General features: G+C 46.8%; 14 non-coding genes across 14 annotated transcripts; all 14 read right to left on the minus strand.

Moving 5' to 3' along the window:
- Positions 1-152: 152 nt before the first annotated feature.
- On the minus strand, positions 153-225 carry Trnak-cuu (transfer RNA lysine (anticodon CUU)). The gene has a single exon. It is a non-coding gene; the product is annotated as a tRNA-Lys (tRNA).
- A 1,439-nt stretch (positions 226-1,664) lies between these two features.
- On the minus strand, positions 1,665-1,737 carry Trnak-cuu (transfer RNA lysine (anticodon CUU)). The gene has a single exon. It is a non-coding gene; the product is annotated as a tRNA-Lys (tRNA).
- Positions 1,738-3,170: 1,433 nt separating this feature from the next.
- Trnak-cuu (transfer RNA lysine (anticodon CUU)) lies at positions 3,171-3,243 on the minus strand. Its single transcript has one exon. It is a non-coding gene; the product is annotated as a tRNA-Lys (tRNA).
- Positions 3,244-4,676: 1,433 nt separating this feature from the next.
- On the minus strand, positions 4,677-4,749 carry Trnak-cuu (transfer RNA lysine (anticodon CUU)). The gene has a single exon. It is a non-coding gene; the product is annotated as a tRNA-Lys (tRNA).
- Positions 4,750-6,182: 1,433 nt separating this feature from the next.
- On the minus strand, positions 6,183-6,255 carry Trnak-cuu (transfer RNA lysine (anticodon CUU)). Its single transcript has one exon. It is a non-coding gene; the product is annotated as a tRNA-Lys (tRNA).
- A 1,436-nt stretch (positions 6,256-7,691) lies between these two features.
- On the minus strand, positions 7,692-7,763 carry Trnak-cuu (transfer RNA lysine (anticodon CUU)). Its single transcript has one exon. It is a non-coding gene; the product is annotated as a tRNA-Lys (tRNA).
- A 1,433-nt stretch (positions 7,764-9,196) lies between these two features.
- Trnak-cuu (transfer RNA lysine (anticodon CUU)) lies at positions 9,197-9,269 on the minus strand. Its single transcript has one exon. It is a non-coding gene; the product is annotated as a tRNA-Lys (tRNA).
- Positions 9,270-10,705: 1,436 nt separating this feature from the next.
- Trnak-cuu (transfer RNA lysine (anticodon CUU)) lies at positions 10,706-10,777 on the minus strand. The gene has a single exon. It is a non-coding gene; the product is annotated as a tRNA-Lys (tRNA).
- Positions 10,778-12,219: 1,442 nt separating this feature from the next.
- Positions 12,220-12,291, minus strand: Trnak-cuu (transfer RNA lysine (anticodon CUU)). Its single transcript has one exon. It is a non-coding gene; the product is annotated as a tRNA-Lys (tRNA).
- Positions 12,292-13,724: 1,433 nt separating this feature from the next.
- Positions 13,725-13,796, minus strand: Trnak-cuu (transfer RNA lysine (anticodon CUU)). Its single transcript has one exon. It is a non-coding gene; the product is annotated as a tRNA-Lys (tRNA).
- Positions 13,797-15,247: 1,451 nt separating this feature from the next.
- Positions 15,248-15,320, minus strand: Trnak-cuu (transfer RNA lysine (anticodon CUU)). The gene has a single exon. It is a non-coding gene; the product is annotated as a tRNA-Lys (tRNA).
- A 1,436-nt stretch (positions 15,321-16,756) lies between these two features.
- On the minus strand, positions 16,757-16,829 carry Trnak-cuu (transfer RNA lysine (anticodon CUU)). Its single transcript has one exon. It is a non-coding gene; the product is annotated as a tRNA-Lys (tRNA).
- A 1,445-nt stretch (positions 16,830-18,274) lies between these two features.
- Positions 18,275-18,347, minus strand: Trnak-cuu (transfer RNA lysine (anticodon CUU)). Its single transcript has one exon. It is a non-coding gene; the product is annotated as a tRNA-Lys (tRNA).
- Positions 18,348-19,783: 1,436 nt separating this feature from the next.
- Trnak-cuu (transfer RNA lysine (anticodon CUU)) lies at positions 19,784-19,856 on the minus strand. The gene has a single exon. It is a non-coding gene; the product is annotated as a tRNA-Lys (tRNA).
- Positions 19,857-20,169: the final 313 nt, after the last annotated feature.

Raw genomic sequence — 20,169 nt, forward strand, 5'->3', positions numbered from 1 at the left:
TTCACACATGTCTACAAAATCACCTTCACCTTCAAATACAGTTTCCTTGCGACTGACAGAGACGTAGGCAAAGTTTAAAGTTGCTTTTTAAATTACATCACGTTAATCAGAAAAACAGTAATTTACATCTGCAGCGGAACAAAATTCCGTTTCGCCCAGCGTGGGGCTCGAACCCACGACCCTGAGATTAAGAGTCTCATGCTCTACCGACTGAGCTAGCCGGGCTGCTTCGGTGAATACTTGCCGGGCAGCACGTCACACAGTACTCGTTTGGGTTGGGTGGTCCCATACAGAATCTCTCCATGCTGCCTAATGTTTTCCTAACGTCACACTCGTCACGTACTTCACTTTTATTTCATAATCATTTCTGAGAGGTAAGGAATTGCATGACAACCTGCAGAGCTAGTGGCGTCAAAATTAACACTCATACTTGATGTGACTCAAAAGGCGAACGAGTTACTTTCCGACGTTGTTTTAGATGTGCAAGTGCCAGTGGAAACTCGCGGTGACGGCACTCTGCCGACCATTTCGCTAGTTAACACCGGTCTTGTAGTGTGTGTCTCAAGCTCAAGAGCATCTCCAAGCAGAAAATGGTCAACAGCAACATTCAGACGGTTTCGTACTGCTCAAATGCTACATTAAAACGGTATGTTTCTTTTTCAGAACTGATAAAACACGAGCGTGACAGCATTCGAACCTGTAATCTTCAGATCCGAAGTCCGATGCCTTATCTATTAGGCCACACAGTCACTGACGACTAAGTGCAACATGTATATGACTCATCTCGATACGCTCACACCCCTGATAATTTGTGTTTTCGTTCTACACAGCCGCAGCCCTTGCTCTTTCCCACCCATTCGTTACATTCAACCTCTTACGTGACCGACCAAATATAGACTGGAAAACAAGACCACACACTTCGTGCATACGGAATCGAAGGCAGGGCGTGCCTCGCCGCATTTGCCACGATGGCCATTTGCTACTTCTGCAGAAGCGGCGGCGGCGACGACGACGACGACGACGACGACGACCGCGAGAGGCTCTGACATATGTGAGAAATACATCTATAAAATGTAATTCAGACTGCCTCGTCCCACCTTATGCTGTACCGCTTTGGCAAAGGCTTTATCTGCGCCATTCGCCTTAATCACATCTGAGAGTAATTCTTAATAAAAGGCATGTCGCTAATTGTTCGTCATCACAGATACTGTTTGCTATACGGCCACGACGCGCAACTGATTTCCAAAATTCGACTTCTTCTTTTGAAGATGATACTCACGACCCTTGGTTTACTAGTCCAGTGCTCTACCACTGAGCTAAAGGGGCGCGGCCTAGCGATACTTTTGCGTACTTCGTCCTTACGGTCGTCTGGATCATCAGACTTCAGCTCACAACCCTTCATATTACCGACTAATATTTGCATCTATGGCGACCCATTACTGCTTGGCTACACATGTGACACGTAACCGATGTCCTCTCCAAACAACAACACTTGCAATTCAGAACATGTCTTTCACACATGTCTACAAAATCACCTTCACCTTCAAATACAGTTTCCTTGCGACTGACAGAGACGTAGGCAAAGTTTAAAGTTGCTTTTTAAATTACATCACGTTAATCAGAAAAACAGTAATTTACATCTGCAGCGGAACAAAATTCCGTTTCGCCCAGCGTGGGGCTCGAACCCACGACCCTGAGATTAAGAGTCTCATGCTCTACCGACTGAGCTAGCCGGGCTGCTTCGGTGAATACTTGCCGGGCAGCACGTCACACAGTACTCGTTTGGGTTGGGTGGTCCCATACAGAATCTCTCCATGCTGCCTAATGTTTTCCTAACGTCACACTCGTCACGTACTTCACTTTTATTTCATAATCATTTCTGAGAGGTAAGGAATTGCATGACAACCTGCAGAGCTAGTGGCGTCAAAATTAACACTCATACTTGATGTGACTCAAAAGGCGAACGAGTTACTTTCCGACGTTGTTTTAGATGTGCAAGTGCCAGTGGAAACTCGCGGTGACGGCACTCTGCCGACCATTTCGCTAGTTAACACCGGTCTTGTAGTGTGTGTCTCAAGCTCAAGAGCATCTCCAAGCAGAAAATGGTCAACAGCAACATTCAGACGGTTTCGTACTGCTCAAATGCTACATTAAAACGGTATGTTTCTTTTTCAGAACTGATAAAACACGAGCGTGACAGCATTCGAACCTGTAATCTTCAGATCCGAAGTCCGATGCCTTATCTATTAGGCCACACAGTCACTGACGACTAAGTGCAACATGTATATGACTCATCTCGATACGCTCACACCCCTGATAATTTGTGTTTTCGTTCTACACAGCCGCAGCCCTTGCTCTTTCCCACCCATTCGTTACATTCAACCTCTTACGTGACCGACCAAATATAGACTGGAAAACAAGACCACACACTTCGTGCATACGGAATCGAAGGCAGGGCGTGCCTCGCCGCATTTGCCACGATGGCCATTTGCTACTTCTGCAGAAGCGGCGGCGGCGACGACGACGACGACGACGACCGCGAGAGGCTCTGACATATGTGAGAAATACATCTATAAAATGTAATTCAGACTGCCTCGTCCCACCTTATGCTGTACCGCTTTGGCAAAGGCTTTATCTGCGCCATTCGCCTTAATCACATCTGAGAGTAATTCTTAATAAAATGAATGTCGCTAATTGTTCGTCATCACAGATACTGTTTGCTATACGACCACGACGCGCAACTGATTTCCAAAATTCGACTTCTTCCTTTGAGGATGGTACTCACGTTCCTTGGTTTACTAGTCCAGTGCTCTACCACTGAGCTAAAGAGGCGCGGCCTAGCGGTACCTTTGCGTACTTCGTCCTTACGGTCGTCTGGATCATCAGACTTCAGCTGACAACACTTCATATTACCGACTAATATTTGCAGCTATGGCGACCCATTACTGCTTGGCTACACATCTGACACGTAACCGATGTCCTCTCCAAACAACAACACTTGCATTTCAGAACATGTCTTTCACACATGTCTACAAAATCACCTTCACCTTCAAATACAGTTTCCTTGCGACTGACAGAGACGTAGGCAAAGTTTAAAGTTGCTATTTCCATTACATCACGTTAATCAGAAAAACGGTAATTTACATCTGCAGCGGAACAAAATTCCGTTTCGCCCAGCGTGGGGCTCGAACCCACGACCCTGAGATTAAGAGTCTCATGCTCTACCGACTGAGCTAGCCGGGCTGCTTCGGTGAATACTTGCCGGGCAGCACGTCACACAGTACTCGTTTGGGTTGGGTGGTCCCATACAGAATCTCTCCATGCTGCCTAATGTTTTCCTAACGTCACACTCGTCACGTACTTCACTTTTATTTCATAATCGTTTCTGAGAGGTAAGGAATTGCATGACAACCTGCAGAGCTAGTGGCGTCAAAATTAACACTCATACTTGATGTGACTCAAAAGGCGAACGAGTTACTTTCCGACGTTGTTTTAGATGTGCAAGTGCCAGTGGAAACTCGCGGTGACGGCACTCTGCCGACCATTTCGCTAGTTAACACCGGTCTTGTAGTGTGTGTCTCAAGCTCAAGAGCATCTCCAAGCAGAAAATGGTCAACAGCAACATTCAGACGGTTTCGTACTGCTCAAATGCTACATTAAAACGGTATGTTTCTTTTTCAGAACTGATAAAACACGAGCGTGACAGCATTCGAACCTGTAATCTTCAGATCCGAAGTCCGACGCCTTATCTATTAGGCCACACAGTCACTGACGACTAAGTGCAACATGTATATGACTCATCTCGAAACGCTCACACCCCTGATAATTTGTGTTTTCGTTCTACACAGCCGCTGCCCTTGCTCTTTCCCACCCATTCGTTACATTCAACCTCTTACGTGACCGACCAAATATAGACTGGGAAACAAGACCACACACTTTGTGCATACGGAATCGAAGGCAGGGCGTGCCTCGCCGCATTTGCCACGATGGCCATTTGCTACTTCTGCAGAAGCGGCGGCGGCGACGACGACGACGACGACGACCGCGAGAGGCTCTGACATATGTGAGAAATACATCTATAAAATGTAATTCAGACTGCCTCGTCCCACCTTATGCTGTACCGCTTTGGCAAAGGCTTTATCTGCGCCATTCGCCTTAATCACATCTGAGAGTAATTCTTAATAAAAGGCATGTCGCTAATTGTTCGTCATCACAGATACTGTTTGCTATACGGCCACGACGCGCAACTGATTTCCAAAATTCGACTTCTTCTTTTGAAGATGATACTCACGACCCTTGGTTTACTAGTCCAGTGCTCTACCACTGAGCTAAAGGGGCACAGCCTAGCGATACTTTTGCGTACTTCGTCCTTACGGTCGTCTGGATCATCAGACTTCAGCTCACAACCCTTCATATTACCGACTAATATTTGCATCTATGGCGACCCATTACTGCTTGGCTACACATGTGACACGTAACCGATGTCCTCTCCAAACAACAACACTTGCATTTCAGAACATGTCTTTCACACATGTCTACAAAATCACCTTCACCTTCAAATACAGTTTCCTTGCGACTGACAGAGACGTAGGCAAAGTTTAAAGTTGCTATTTAAATTACATCACGTTAATCAGAAAAACGGTAATTTACATCTGCAGCGGAACAAAGTTCCGTTCCGCCCAGCGTGGGGCTCGAACCCTCGCCCCTGAGGTTAAGAGTCTCATGCTCTACCTACTGAGCTAGCTGGGCTGCTTCGGTGAAAACTTTCCAGGCAGCACGTCACACAGTACTCGTTTGGGTTGGGTGGTGCCATACAGAATCTCTCCATGCTGCCTAATGTTTTCCTAACGTCACACTCGTCACGTACTTCACTTTTATTTCATAATCATTTCTGAGAGGTAAGGAATTGCATGACAACCTGCAGAGCTAGTGGCGTCAAAATTAACACTCATACTTGATGTGACTCAAAAGGCGAACGAGTTACTTTCCGACGTTGTTTTAGATGTGCAAGTGCCAGTGGAAACTCGCGGTGACGGCACTCTGCCGACCATTTCGCTAGTTAACACCGGTCTTGTAGTGTGTGTTTCAAGCTCAAGAGCATCTCCAAGCAGAAAATGGTCAACAGCAACATTCAGACGGTTTCGTACTGCTCAAATGCTACATTAAAACGGTATGTTTCTTTTTCAGAACTGATAAAACACGAGCGTGACAGCATTCGAACCTGTAATCTTCAGATCCGAAGTCCGACGCCTTATCTATTAGGCCACACAGTCACTGACGACCAATTGCAACTTGTATATGACTCATCTCGAAACGCTCACACCCCTGATAATTTGTGTTTTCGTTCTACACAGCCGCTGCCCTTGCTCTTTCCCACCCATTCGTTACATTCAACCTCTTACGTGACCGACCAAATATAGACTGGGAAACAAGACCACACACTTTGTGCATACGGAATCGAAGGCAGGGCGTGCCTCGCCGCATTTGCCACGATGGCCATTTGCTACTTCTGCAGAAGCGGCGGCGGCGACGACGACGACGACGACGACCGCGAGAGGCTCTGACATATGTGAGAAATACATCTATAAAATGTAATTCAGACTGCCTCGTCCCACCATATGCTGAACCGCATTGGCAAAGGCTTTATCTGCGCCATTCGCCTTAATCACATCTGAGAGTAATTCTTAATAAAAGGCATGTCGCTAATTGTTCGTCATCACAGATACTGTTTGCTATACAGCCACGACGCGCAACTGATTTCCAAAATTCGACTTCTTCCTTTGAGGATGGAACTCACGACCCTTGGTTTACTAGTCCAGTGCTCTACCACTGAGCTAAAGAGGCGCGGCCTAGCGGTACCTTTGCGTACTTCGTCCTTACGGTCGTCTGGATCATCAGACTTCAGCTGACAACACTTCATATTACCGACTAATATTTGCAGCTATGGCGACCCATTACTGCTTGGCTACACATCTGACACGTAACCGATGTCCTCTCCAAACAACAACACTTGCATTTCAGAACATGTCTTTCACACATGTCTACAAAATCACCTTCACCTTCAAATACAGTTTCCTTGCGACTGACAGAGACGTAGGCAAAGTTTAAAGTTGCTATTTCCATTACATCACGTTAATCAGAAAAACGGTAATTTACATCTGCAGCGGAACAAAATTCCGTTCCGCCCAGCGTGGGGCTCGAACCCTCGCCCCTGAGGTTAAGAGTCTCATGCTCTACCTACTGAGCTAGCTGGGCTGCTTCGGTGAAAACTTTCCAGGCAGCACGTCACACAGTACTCGTTTGGGTTGGGTGGTGCCATACAGAATCTCTCCATGCTGCCTAATGTTTTCCTAACGTCACACTCGTCACGTACTTCACTTTTATTTCATAATCATTTCTGAGAGGTAAGGAATTGCATGACAACCTGCAGAGCTAGTGGCGTCAAAATTAACACTCATACTTGATGTGACTCAAAAGGCGAACGAGTTACTTTCCGACGTTGTTTTAGATGTGCAAGTGCCAGTGGAAACTCGCGGTGACGGCACTCTGCCGACCATTTCGCTAGTTAACACCGGTCTTGTAGTGTGTGTTTCAAGCTCAAGAGCATCTCCAAGCAGAAAATGGTCAACAGCAACATTCAGACGGTTTCGTACTGCTCAAATGCTACATTAAAACGGTATGTTTCTTTTTCAGAACTGATAAAACACGAGCGTGACAGCATTCGAACCTGTAATCTTCAGATCCGAAGTCCGACGCCTTATCTATTAGGCCACACAGTCACTGACGACCAACTGCAACTTGTATATGACTCATCTCGAAACGCTCACACCCCTGATAATTTGTGTTTTCGTTCTACACAGCCGCTGCCCTTGCTCTTTCCCACCCATTCGTTACATTCAACCTCTTACGTGACCGACCAAATATAGACTGGGAAACAAGACCACACACTTTGTGCATACGGAATCGAAGGCAGGGCGTGCCTCGCCGCATTTGCCACGATGGCCATTTGCTACTTCTGCAGAAGCGGCGGCGGCGACGACGACGACGACGACGACGACCGCGAGAGGCTCTGACATATGTGAGAAATACATCTATAAAATGTAATTCAGACTGCCTCGTCCCACCATATGCTGAACCGCATTGGCAAAGGCTTTATCTGCGCCATTCGCCTTAATCACATCTGAGAGTAATTCTTAATAAAAGGCATGTCGCTAATTGTTCGTCATCACAGATACTGTTTGCTATACAGCCACGACGCGCAACTGATTTCCAAAATTCGACTTCTTCCTTTGAGGATGGAACTCACGACCCTTGGTTTACTAGTCCAGTGCTCTACCACTGAGCTAAAGAGGCGCGGCCTAGCGGTACCTTTGCGTACTTCGTCCTTACGGTCGTCTGGATCATCAGACTTCAGCTGACAACACTTCATATTACCGACTAATATTTGCAGCTATGGCGACCCATTACTGCTTGGCTACACATCTGACACGTAACCGATGTCCTCTCCAAACAACAACACTTGCATCTCAGAACATGTCTTTCACACATGTCTACAAAATCACCTTCACCTTCAAACACATTTTCCTTGCGACTGACAGAGACGTAGGCAAAGTTTAAAGTTGCTATTTCCATTACATCACGTTAATCAGAAAAACGGTAATTTACATCTGCAGCGGAACAAAATTCCGTTTCGCCCAGCGTGGGGCTCGAACCCACTACCTGAGATTAAGAGTCTCATGCTCTGCCGACTGAGCTAGCCAGGCTGCTTCGGTGAACACTTGCCGGGCAGCACGTCACACAGTACTCGTTTGGGTTGGGTGGTCCCATACAGAATCTCTCCATGCTGCCTAATGTTTTCCTAACGTCACACTCGTCACGTACTTCACTTTTATTTCATAATCGTTTCTGAGAGGTAAGGAATTGCATGACAACCTGCAGAGCTAGTGGCGTCAAAATTAACACTCATACTTGATGTGACTCAAAAGGCGAACGAGTTACTTTCCGACGTTGTTTTAGATGTGCAAGTGCCAGTGGAAACTCGCGGTGACGGCACTCTGCCGACCATTTCGCTAGTTAACACCGGTCTTGTAGTGTGTGTCTCAAGCTCAAGAGCATCTCCAAGCAGAAAATGGTCAACAGCAACATTCAGACGGTTTCGTACTGCTCAAATGCTACATTAAAACGGTATGTTTCTTTTTCAGAACTGATAAAACACGAGCGTGACAGCATTCGAACCTGTAATCTTCAGATCCGAAGTCCAACGCCTTATCTATTAGGCCACACAGTCACTGACGACTAAGTGCAACATGTATATGACTCATCTCGAAACGCTCACACCCCTGATAATTTGTGTTTTCGTTCTACACAGCCGCTGCCCTTGCTCTTTCCCACCCATTCGTTACATTCAACCTCTTACGTGACCGACCAAATATAGACTGGGAAACAAGACCACACACTTTGTGCATACGGAATCGAAGGCAGGGCGTGCCTCGCCGCATTTGCCACGATGGCCATTTGCTACTTCTGCAGAAGCGGCGGCGGCGACGACGACGACGACGACGACCGCGAGAGGCTCTGACATATGTGAGAAATACATCTATAAAATGTAATTCAGACTGCCTCGTCCCACCTTATGCTGTACCGCTTTGGCAAAGGCTTTATCTGCGCCATTCGCCTTAATCACATCTGAGAGTAATTCTTAATAAAAGGCATGTCGCTAATTGTTCGTCATCACAGATACTGTTTGCTATACGGCCACGACGCGCAACTGATTTCCAAAATTCGACTTCTTCTTTTGAAGATGATACTCACGACCCTTGGTTAACTAGTCCAGTGCTCTACCACTGAGCTAAAGGGGCACGGCCTAGCGATACTTTTGCGTACTTCGTCCTTACGGTCGTCTGGATCATCAGACTTCAGCTCACAACCCTTCATATTACCGACTAATATTTGCATCTATGGCGACCCATTACTGCTTGGCTACACATGTGACACGTAACCGATGTCCTCTCCAAACAACAACACTTGCATTTCAGAACATGTCTTTCACACATGTCTACAAAATCACCTTCACCTTCAAATACAGTTTCCTTGCGACTGACAGAGACGTAGGCAAAGTTTAAAGTTGCTATTTAAATTACATCACGTTAATCAGAAAAACGGTAATTTACATCTGCAGCGGAACAAAATTCCGTTCCGCCCAGCGTGGGGCTCGAACCCTCGCCCCTGAGGTTAAGAGTCTCATGCTCTACCTACTGAGCTAGCTGGGCTGCTTCGGTGAAAACTTTCCAGGCAGCACGTCACACAGTACTCGTTTGGGTTGGGTGGTGCCATACAGAATCTCTCCATGCTGCCTAATGTTTTCCTAACGTCACACTCGTCACGTACTTCACTTTTATTTCATAATCATTTCTGAGAGGTAAGGAATTGCATGACAACCTGCAGAGCTAGTGGCGTCAAAATTAACACTCATACTTGATGTGACTCAAAAGGCGAACGAGTTACTTTCCGACGTTGTTTTAGATGTGCAAGTGCCAGTGGAAACTCGCGGTGACGGCACTCTGCCGACCATTTCGCTAGTTAACACCGGTCTTGTAGTGTGTGTTTCAAGCTCAAGAGCATCTCCAAGCAGAAAATGGTCAACAGCAACATTCAGACGGTTTCGTACTGCTCAAATGCTACATTAAAACGGTATGTTTCTTTTTCAGAACTGATAAAACACGAGCGTGACAGCATTCGAACCTGTAATCTTCAGATCCGAAGTCCGACGCCTTATCTATTAGGCCACACAGTCACTGACGACCAACTGCAACTTGTATATGACTCATCTCGAAACGCTCACACCCCTGATAATTTGTGTTTTCGTTCTACACAGCCGCTGCCCTTGCTCTTTCCCACCCATTCGTTACATTCAACCTCTTACGTGACCGACCAAATATAGACTGGGAAACAAGACCACACACTTTGTGCATACGGAATCGAAGGCAGGGCGTGCCTCGCCGCATTTGCCACGATGGCCATTTGCTACTTCTGCAGAAGCGGCGGCGGCGACGACGACGACGACGACGACGACCGCGAGAGGCTCTGACATATGTGAGAAATACATCTATAAAATGTAATTCAGACTGCCTCGTCCCACCATATGCTGAACCGCATTGGCAAAGGCTTTATCTGCGCCATTCGCCTTAATCACATCTGAGAGTAATTCTTAATAAAAGGCATGTCGCTAATTGTTCGTCATCACAGATACTGTTTGCTATACAGCCACGACGCGCAACTGATTTCCAAAATTCGACTTCTTCCTTTGAGGATGGAACTCACGACCCTTGGTTTACTAGTCCAGTGCTCTACCACTGAGCTAAAGAGGCGCGGCCTAGCGGTACCTTTGCGTACTTCGTCCTTACGGTCGTCTGGATCATCAGACTTCAGCTGACAACACTTCATATTACCGACTAATATTTGCAGCTATGGCGACCCATTACTGCTTGGCTACACATCTGACACGTAACCGATGTCCTCTCCAAACAACAACACTTGCATCTCAGAACATGTCTTTCACACATGTCTACAAAATCACCTTCACCTTCAAACACATTTTCCTTGCGACTGACAGAGACGTAGGCAAAGTTTAAAGTTGCTATTTCCATTACATCACGTTAATCAGAAAAACGGTAATTTACATCTGCAGCGGAACAAAATTCCGTTTCGCCCAGCGTGGGGCTCGAACCCACTACCTGAGATTAAGAGTCTCATGCTCTGCCGACTGAGCTAGCCAGGCTGCTTCGGTGAACACTTGCCGGGCAGCACGTCACACAGTACTCGTTTGGGTTGGGTGGTCCCATACAGAATCTCTCCATGCTGCCTAATGTTTTCCTAACGTCACACTCGTCACGTACTTCACTTTTATTTCATAATCATTTCTGAGAGGTAAGGAATTGCATGACAACCTGCAGAGCTAGTGGCGTCAAAATTAACACTCATACTTGATGTGACTCAAAAGGCGAACGAGTTACTTTCCGACGTTGGTTTAGATGTGCAAGTGCCAGTGGAAACTCGCGGTGACGGCACTCTGCCGACCATTTCGCTAGTTAACACCGGTCTTGTAGTGTGTGTTTCAAGCTCAAGAGCATCTCCAAGCAGAAAATGGTCAACAGCAACATTCAGACGGTTTCGTACTGCTCAAATGCTACATTAAAACGGTATGTTTCTTTTTCAGAACTGATAAAACACGAGCGTGACAGCATTCGAACCTGTAATCTTCAGATCCGAAGTCCGACGCCTTATCTATTAGGCCACACAGTCACTGACGACCAAGTGCAACGTGTATATGACTCATCTCGAAACGCTCACACCCCTGATAATTTGTGTTTTCGTTCTACACAGCCGCTGCCCTTGCTCTTTCCCACCCATTCGTTACATTCAACCTCTTACGTAACCGACCAAATATAGACTGGGAAACAAGACCACACACTTTGTGCATACGGAATCGAAGGCAGGGCGTGCCTCGCCGCATTTGCCACGATGGCCATTTGCTACTTCTGCAGAAGCGGCGGCGGCGGCGGCGACGACGACGACGACGACGACGACCGCGAGAGGCTCTGACATATGTGAGAAATACATCTATAAAATGTAATTCAGACTGCCTCGTCCCACCATATGCTGAACCGCATTGGCAAAGGCTTTATCTGCGCCATTCGCCTTAATCACATCTGAGAGTAATTCTTAATAAAAGGCATGTCGCTAATTGTTCGTCATCACAGATACTGTTTGCTATACGGCCACGACGCGCAACTGATTTCCAAAATTCTACTTCTTCCTTTGAGGATGGAACTCACGACCCTTGGTTTACTAGTCCAGTGCTCTACCACTGAGCTAAAGAGGCGCGGCCTAGTGGTACCTTTGCGTACTTCGTCCTTACGGTCGTCTGGATCATCAGACTTCAGCTGACAACACTTCATATTACCGACTAATATTTGCAGCTATGGCGACCCATTACTGCTTGGCTACACATCTGACACGTAACCGATGTCCTCTCCAAACAACAACACTTGCATCTCAGAACATGTCTTTCACACATGTCTACAAAATCACCTTCACCTTCAAACACATTTTCCTTGCGACTGACAGAGACGTAGGCAAAGTTTAAAGTTGCTATTTCCATTACATCACGTTAATCAGAAAAACGGTAATTTACATCTAAAGCGGAACAAAATTCCGTTTCGCCCAGCGTGGGGCTCGAACCCACTACCTGAGATTAAGAGTCTCATGCTCTGCCGACTGAGCTAGCCAGGCTGCTTCGGTGAACACTTGCCGGGCAGCACGTCACACAGTACTCGTTTGGGTTGGGTGGTCCCATACAGAATCTCTCCATGCTGCCTAATGTTTTCCTAACGTCACACTCGTCACGTACTTCACTTTTATTTCATAATCATTTCTGAGAGGTAAGGAATTGCATGACAACCTGCAGAGCTAGTGGCGTCAAAATTAACACTCATACTTGATGTGACTCAAAAGGCGAACGAGTTACTTTCCGACGTTGTTTTAGATGTGCAAGTGCCAGTGGAAACTCGCGGTGACGGCACTCTGCCGACCATTTCGCTAGTTAACACCGGTCTTGTAGTGTGTGTTTCAAGCTCAAGAGCATCTCCAAGCAGAAAATGGTCAACAGCAACATTCAGACGGTTTCGTACTGCTCAAATGCTACATTAAAACGGTATGTTTCTTTTTCAGAACTGATAAAACACGAGCGTGACAGCATTCGAACCTGTAATCTTCAGATCCGAAGTCCGACGCCTTATCTATTAGGCCACACAGTCACTGACGACCAAGTGCAACGTGTATATGACTCATCTCGAAACGCTCACACCCCTGATAATTTGTGTTTTCGTTCTACACAGCCGCTGCCCTTGCTCTTTCCCACCCATTCGTTACATTCAACCTCTTACGTAACCGACCAAATATAGACTGGGAAACAAGACCACACACTTTGTGCATACGGAATCGAAGGCAGGGCGTGCCTCGCCGCATTTGCCACGATGGCCATTTGCTACTTCTGCAGAAGCGGCGGCGGCGACGACGACGACGACGACGACCGCGAGAGGCTCTGACATATGTGAGAAATACATCTATAAAATGTAATTCAGACTGCCTCGTCCCACCATATGCTGAACCGCATTGGCAAAGGCTTTATCTGCGCCATTCGCCTTAATCACATCTGAGAGTAATTCTTAATAAAAGGCATGTCGCTAATTGTTCGTCATCACAGATACTGTTTGCTATACGGCCACGACGCGCAACTGATTTCCAAAATTCGACTTCTTCCTTTGAGGATGGAACTCACGACCCTTGGTTTACTAGTCCAGTGCTCTACCACTGAGCTAAAGAGGCGCGGCCTAGCGGTACCTTTGCGTACTTCGTCCTTACGGTCGTCTGGATCATCAGACTTCAGCTGACAACACTTCATATTACCGACTAATATTTGCAGCTATGGCGACCCATTACTGCTTGGCTACACATCTGACACGTAACCGATGTCCTCTCCAAACAACAACACTTGCATCTCAGAACATGTCTTTCACACATGTCTACAAAATCACCTTCACCTTCAAACACATTTTCCTTGCGACTGACAGAGACGTAGGCAAAGTTTAAAGTTGCTATTTCCATTACATCACGTTAATCAGAAAAACGGTAATTTACATCTGCAGCGGAACAAAATTCCGTTTCGCCCAGCGTGGGGCTCGAACCCACTACCTGAGATTAAGAGTCTCATGCTCTGCCGACTGAGCTAGCCAGGCTGCTTCGGTGAACACTTGCCGGGCAGCACGTCACACAGTACTCGTTTGGGTTGGGTGGTCCCATACAGAATCTCTCCATGCTGCCTAATGTTTTCCTAACGTCACACTCGTCACGTACTTCACTTTTATTTCATAATCATTTCTGAGAGGTAAGGAATTGCATGACAACCTGCAGAGCTAGTGGCGTCAAAATTAACACTCATACTTGATGTGACTCAAAAGGCGAACGAGTTACTTTCCGACGTTGTTTTAGATGTGCAAGTGCCAGTGGAAACTCGCGGTGACGGCACTCTGCCGACCATTTCGCTAGTTAACACCGGTCTTGTAGTGTGTGTTTCAAGCTCAAGAGCATCTCCAAGCAGAAAATGGTCAACAGCAACATTCAGACGGTTTCGTACTGCTCAAATGCTACATTAAAACGGTATGTTTCTTTTTCAGAACTGATAAAACACGAGCGTGACAGCATTCGAACCTGTAATCTTCAGATCCGAAGTCCGACGCCTTATCTATTAGGCCACACAGTCACTGACGACCAAGTGCAACGTGTATATGACTCATCTCGAAACGCTCACACCCCTGATAATTTGTGTTTTCGTTCTACACAGCCGCTGCCCTTGCTCTTTCCCACCCATTCGTTACATTCAACCTCTTACGTAACCGACCAAATATAGACTGGGAAACAAGACCACACACTTTGTGCATACGGAATCGAAGGCAGGGCGTGCCTCGCCGCATTTGCCACGATGGCCATTTGCTACTTCTGCAGAAGCGGCGGCGGCGGCGGCGACGACGACGACGACGACGACGACGACGACGACCGCGAGAGGCTCTGACATATGTGAGAAATACATCTATAAAATGTAGTTCAGACTGCCTCGTCCCACCATATGCTGAACCGCTTTGGCAAAGGCTTTATCTGCGCCATTCGCCTTAATCACATCTGAGAGTAATTCTTAATAAAAGGCATGTCGCTAATTGTTCGTCATCACAGATACTGTTTGCTATACGGCCACGACGCGCAACTGATTTCCAAAATTCGACTTCTTCCTTTGAGGATGGAACTCACGACCCTTTGTTTACTAGTCCACTGCTCTACCACTGAGCTAAAGAGGCGCGGCCTAGCGGTACCTTTGCGTACTTCGTCCTTACGGGCGTCTGGATCATCAGACTTCAGCTGACAACACTTCATATTACCGACTAATATTTGCAGCTATGGCGACCCATTACTGCTTGGCTACACATCTGACACGTAACCGATGTCCTCTCCAAACAACAACACTTGCATTTCAGAACATGTCTTTCACACAAGTCTACAAAATCACCTTCATCTTCAAATACAGTTTCCTTGCGACTGACAGAGACGTAGGCAAAGTTTAAAGTTGCTATTTCCATTACATCACGTTAATCAGAAAAACGGTAATTTACATCTGCAGCGGAACAAAATTCCGTTTCGTCCAGCGTGGGGCTCGAACCCACAACCCTGAGATTAAGAGTCTCATGCTCTACCGACTGAGCTAGCCGGGCTGCTTCAGTGAATACTTGCCGGGCAGCACGTCACACAGTACTCGTTTGGGTTGGGTGGTCCCATACAGAATCTCTCCATGCTGCCTAATGTTTTCCTAACGTCACACTCGTCACGTACTTCACTTTTATTTCATAATCATTTCTGAGAGGTAAGGAATTGCATGACAACCTGCAGAGCTAGTGGCGTCAAAATTAACACTCATACTTGATGTGACTCAAAAGGCGAACGAGTTACTTTCCGACGTTGTTTTAGATGTGCAAGTGCCAGTGGAAACTCGCGGTGACGGCACTCTGCCGACCATTTCGCTAGTTAACACCGGTCTTGTAGTGTGTGTTTCAAGCTCAAGAGCATCTCCAAGCAGAAAATGGTCAACAGCAACATTCAGACGGTTTCGTACTGCTCAAATGCTACATTAAAACGGTATGTTTCTTTTTCAGAACTGATAAAACACGAGCGTGACAGCATTCGAACCTGTAATCTTCAGATCCGAAGTCCGACGCCTTATCTATTAGGCCACACAGTCACTGACGACCAAGTGCAACGTGTATATGACTCATCTCGAAACGCTCACACCCCTGATAATTTGTGTTTTCGTTCTACACAGCCGCTGCCCTTGCTCTTTCCCACCCATTCGTTACATTCAACCTCTTACGTGACCGACCAAATATAGACTGGGAAACAAGACCACACACTTCGTGCATACGGAATCGAAGGCAGGGCGTGCCTCGCCGCATTTGCCACGATGGCCATTTGCTACTTCTGCAGAAGCGGCGGTGGCGACGACGACGACGACGGCGACGACCGCGAGAGGCTCTGACATATGTGAGAAATACATCTATAAAATGTAATTCAGACTGCCTCGTCCCACCTTATGCTGAACCGCTTTGGCAAAGGCTTTATCTGCGCCATTCGCCTTAATCACATCTGAGAGTAATTCTTAATAAAAGGCATGTCGCTAATTGTTCGTCATCACAGATACTGTTTACTATACGGCCACGACGCGCAACTGATTTCCAAAATTCGACTTCTTCCTTTGGGGATGGAACTCACGCCCCTTGGTTTACTAGTCCAGTGCTCTACCACTGAGCTAAAGAGGCGCGGCCTAGCGGTACCTTTGCGTACTTCGTCCTTACGGTCGTCTGGATCATCAGTCTTCAGCTGACAACACTTCATATTACCGACTAATATTTGCAGCTATGGCGACCCATTACTGCTTGGCTACACATCCGACACGTAACCGATGTCCTCTCCAAACAACAACACTTGCATTTCAGAACATGTCTTTCACACATGTCTACAAAATCACCTTCACCTTCAAATACAGTTTCCTTGCGACTGACAGAGACGTAGGCAAAGTTTAAAGTTGCTATTTCCATTACATCACGTTAATCAGAAAAACGGTAATTTACATCTGCAGCGGAACAAAATTCCGTTTCGCCCAGCGTGGGGCTCGAACCCACGATCCTGAGATTAAGAGTCTCATGCTCTACCGACTGAGCTAGCCGGGCTGCTTCGGTGAATACTTGCCGGGCAGCACGTCACACAGTACTCGTTTGGGTTGGGTGGTCCCATACAGAATCTCTCCATGCTGCCTAATGTTTTCCTAACGTCACACTCGTCACGTACTTCACTTTTATTTCATAATCATTTCTGAGAGGTAAGGAATTGCATGACAACCTGCAGAGCTAGTGGCGTCAAAATTAACACTCATACTTGATGTGACTCAAAAGGCGAACGAGTTACTTTCCGACGTTGTTTTAGATGTGCAAGTGCCAGTGGAAACTCGCGGTGACGGCACTCTGCCGACCATTTCGCTAGTTAACACCGGTCTTGTAGTGTGTGTTTCAAGCTCAAGAGCATCTCCAAGCAGAAAATGGTCAACAGCAACATTCAGACGGTTTCGTACTGCTCAAATGCTACATTAAAACGGTATGTTTCTTTTTCAGAACTGATAAAACACGAGCGTGACAGCATTCGAACCTGTAATCTTCAGATCCGAAGTCCGACGCCTTATCTATTAGGCCACACAGTCACTGACGACCAAGTGCAACGTGTATATGACTCATCTCGAAACGCTCACACCCCTGATAATTTGTGTTTTCGTTCTACACAGCCGCTGCCCTTGCTCTTTCCCACCCATTCGTTACATTCAACCTCTTACGTAACCGACCAAATATAGACTGGGAAACAAGACCACACACTTTGTGCATACGGAATCGAAGGCAGGGCGTGCCTCGCCGCATTTGCCACGATGGCCATTTGCTACTTCTGCAGAAGCGGCGGCGGCGGCGGCGACGACGACGACGACGACGACGACGACCGCGAGAGGCTCTGACATATGTGAGAAATACATCTATAAAATGTAGTTCAGACTGCCTCGTCCCACCATATGCTGAACCGCTTTGGCAAAGGCTTTATCTGCGCCATTCGCCTTAATCACATCTGAGAGTAATTCTTAATAAAAGGCATGTCGCTAATTGTTCGTCATCACAGATACTGTTTGCTATACGGCCACGACGCGCAACTGATTTCCAAAATTCGACTTCTTCCTTTGAGGATGGAACTCACGACCCTTTGTTTACTAGTCCACTGCTCTACCACTGAGCTAAAGAGGCGCGGCCTAGCGGTACCTTTGCGTACTTCGTCCTTACGGGCGTCTGGATCATCAGACTTCAGCTGACAACACTTCATATTACCGACTAATATTTGCAGCTATGGCGACCCATTACTGCTTGGCTACACATCTGACACGTAACCGATGTCCTCTCCAAACAACAACACTTGCATTTCAGAACATGTCTTTCACACAAGTCTACAAAATCACCTTCATCTTCAAATACAGTTTCCTTGCGACTGACAGAGACGTAGGCAAAGTTTAAAGTTGCTATTTCCATTACATCACGTTAATCAGAAAAACGGTAATTTACATCTGCAGCGGAACAAAATTCCGTTTCGTCCAGCGTGGGGCTCGAACCCACAACCCTGAGATTAAGAGTCTCATGCTCTACCGACTGAGCTAGCCGGGCTGCTTCAGTGAATACTTGCCGGGCAGCACGTCACACAGTACTCGTTTGGGTTGGGTGGTCCCATACAGAATCTCTCCATGCTGCCTAATGTTTTCCTAACGTCACACTCGTCACGTACTTCACTTTTATTTCATAATCATTTCTGAGAGGTAAGGAATTGCATGACAACCTGCAGAGCTAGTGGCGTCAAAATTAACACTCATACTTGATGTGACTCAAAAGGCGAACGAGTTACTTTCCGACGTTGTTTTAGATGTGCAAGTGCCAGTGGAAACTCGCGGTGACGGCACTCTGCCGACCATTTCGCTAGTTAACACCGGTCTTGTAGTGTGTGTTTCAAGCTCAAGAGCATCTCCAAGCAGAAAATGGTCAACAGCAACATTCAGACGGTTTCGTACTGCTCAAATGCTACATTAAAACGGTATGTTTCTTTTTCAGAACTGATAAAACACGAGCGTGACAGCATTCGAACCTGTAATCTTCAGATCCGAAGTCCGACGCCTTATCTATTAGGCCACACAGTCACTGACGACCAAGTGCAACGTGTATATGACTCATCTCGAAACGCTCACACCCCTGATAATTTGTGTTTTCGTTCTACACAGCCGCTGCCCTTGCTCTTTCCCACCCATTCGTTACATTCAACCTCTTACGTGACCGACCAAATATAGACTGGGAAACAAGACCACACACTTCGTGCATACGGAATCGAAGGCAGGGCGTGCCTCGCCGCATTTGCCACGATGGCCATTTGCTACTTCTGCAGAAGCGGCGGTGGCGACGACGACGACGACGGCGACGACCGCGAGAGGCTCTGACATATGTGAGAAATACATCTATAAAATGTAATTCAGACTGCCTCGTCCCACCTTATGCTGAACCGCTTTGGCAAAGGCTTTATCTGCGCCATTCGCCTTAATCACATCTGAGAGTAATTCTTAATAAAAGGCATGTCGCTAATTGTTCGTCATCACAGATACTGTTTACTATACGGCCACGACGCGCAACTGATTTCCAAAATTCGACTTCTTCCTTTGGGGATGGAACTCACGCCCCTTGGTTTACTAGTCCAGTGCTCTACCACTGAGCTAAAGAGGCGCGGCCTAGCGGTACCTTTGCGTACTTCGTCCTTACGGTCGTCTGGATCATCAGTCTTCAGCTGACAACACTTCATATTACCGACTAATATTTGCAGCTATGGCGACCCATTACTGCTTGGCTACACATCCGACACGTAACCGATGTCCTCTCCAAACAACAACACTTGCATTTCAGAACATGTCTTTCACACATGTCTACAAAATTACCTTCACCTTCAAATACAGTTTCCTTGCGACTGACAGAGACGTAGGCAAAGTTTAAAGTTGCTATTTCCATTACATCACGTTAATCAGAAAAACGGTAATTTACATCTGCAGCGGAACAAAATTCCGTTTCGCCCAGCGTGGGGCTCGAACCCACGATCCTGAGATTAAGAGTCTCATGCTCTACCGACTGAGCTAGCCGGGCTGCTTCGGTGAATACTTGCCGGGCAGCACGTCACACAGTACTCGTTTGGGTTGGGTGGTCCCATACAGAATCTCTCCATGCTGCCTAATGTTTTCCTAACGTCACACTCGTCACGTACTTCACTTTTATTTCATAATCATTTCTGAGAGGTAAGGAATTGCATGACAACCTGCAGAGCTAGTGGCGTCAAAATTAACACTCATACTTGATGTGACTCAAAAGGCGAACGAGTTACTTTCCGACGTTGTTTTAGATGTGCAAGTGCCAGTGGAAACTCGCGGTGACGGCACTCTGCCGACCATTTCGCTAGTTA

This window comes from Schistocerca gregaria, chromosome 8 (assembly GCF_023897955.1).
Source record: "Schistocerca gregaria isolate iqSchGreg1 chromosome 8, iqSchGreg1.2, whole genome shotgun sequence".
NCBI lineage: Eukaryota > Metazoa > Arthropoda > Insecta > Orthoptera > Acrididae > Schistocerca > Schistocerca gregaria.